This window comes from Rousettus aegyptiacus, unplaced genomic scaffold (assembly GCF_014176215.1).
Source record: "Rousettus aegyptiacus isolate mRouAeg1 unplaced genomic scaffold, mRouAeg1.p scaffold_m13_p_10, whole genome shotgun sequence".
Taxonomy (NCBI): domain Eukaryota; kingdom Metazoa; phylum Chordata; class Mammalia; order Chiroptera; family Pteropodidae; genus Rousettus; species Rousettus aegyptiacus.
The window spans coordinates 18,343,147-18,344,920 of NW_023416285.1; positions in this window are offsets into that span (position 1 = coordinate 18,343,147).

Consider the following 1,774-nt stretch of genomic DNA (forward strand, 5'->3'; position numbering starts at 1 on the left):
TGAGCCAAAATTTTGATACTATAGAAAACCTAGATTTTTGCCTCAGCAAAATATATTTTGTGAGCTGTTTTCTTAGATTTTTGAAGTTGTATTAGGTTTCAGGTGACTGAAGAAAGTCTGTAACACTTACTTCACACCCTGGTTTTTCAGACAACCAAGATAAAGTCATTGCACAATCAGTCAGAATACTCTTCAACTTCTACAAACAGATACCATCAGTTATTATATAAAGAAACATCACCTTATCACAGGTAAGGGTCAAAATGCTGTTCATTTACTGACCACAAATTCACCATCAAATTTATATGCTCACCTGATTTCTTTGTACTCAAATCTTTTTTTCCAGAAGTAATCTGGAAATATTAAAATTGTAACTTTATTATCACAGACTGTAGATGCAGTATTTACCTAAATATAATGAAATATGAAGAAAGATCATGTAGTGTTTGTTATTTTGAAACATGGTCTTTAATAATATCAAGCATATTTACCCACACTTAACTTTATAATGTCAGTATAAGACAAACAATACATTTATAAGTGATAATATTGAAACACTTTAGGAAATAAGGATCAGAAAATTGGCACACCACTTGAGATGTAGGAAAGCAATATACAACTACCAGTTTTCCAGATGAGTAGCTGCATCTCTTGAAGATGAGAGAAGACCTAGAAAAGAATTCCTACTTTCCAGATATGTAACAGTCCTTAAATCTACTCTGATAGCTTAAATACAAGACATCTAGAAGAATCACTTTAAATATTTACTTTTGGAGCATTTTTTAACTTCTGATGATACAATGATCAGTTTTAAGAATGAGGAAACATTTATTTCTCCAAAGAAAGCTTTTTCATAATATTTAGTCTGAATTAACTTTCACTTTGAGTTTGTCTTAAACTCAGGGAGTACATGCCTGTATTTCTTATTCTATATAAATGAGTTCTAATCTTCTATCAAAAATTCAACAATGGAGCTGATCACCTACTAGCCTGAGCAGTGACCTGCAAAGCGAAAGTAAATGTAGACTATTCTCAATTACAACATCCATTTATAACTTCGGTCTATTAACACTAATGAAAGGATTTGCTCCACTCTTTTTTCATCCTTGAAATTTCCAAAAGGGCATATTCATTATTTAAAAAAAAAAAATTTTCTAAACAAAATTGTATACTCATGAATCTAGAGACCATAAGCATAAATCATCTATAAAAAGTATACCTACACGAAAGCTATGATCAACTATTAATTGCCTAAAATGAGGCTTGAGAAACCCATTTTTGTGTAATATTTTGTGTCATAGGAAGCATCCTTTGACCTATGATTGTATCAAAGAAAATGTGTACCACATAGAAATAAACAAGCAAGGAGAATGCAATACAACCCTTACATCAGAGGTCAGGACTACGACACTCTGCTGAAACAAAAGGCAAGAGGCACTGCCTTCTGTCATGATTACAGTTCTGAAGGATGGTTCTCAGATCCTTGAGAAAGATATCCCTGGGTTATAAAACTGGCCCGGTGCTTTTAAAAAGTTTTATAGACAAAGAATTTATAATTTTAAGTTTTTATACAAATGTTCCAAGAAATGAGAGGTCTATAGTCAGGAAGAAAACTGCCTGAAGTTTCATTAAACTGAGGGGAACACTGGTTACTAGGAAATGATAGCACTTGACAGTGGTTTATTTTATATTATATCATTCAGTCCATATTCAAACTAAACTCCCATTGTTTTCCTGCCCTGCCTCTATCTATCTCTATCTCTATCTATCATCT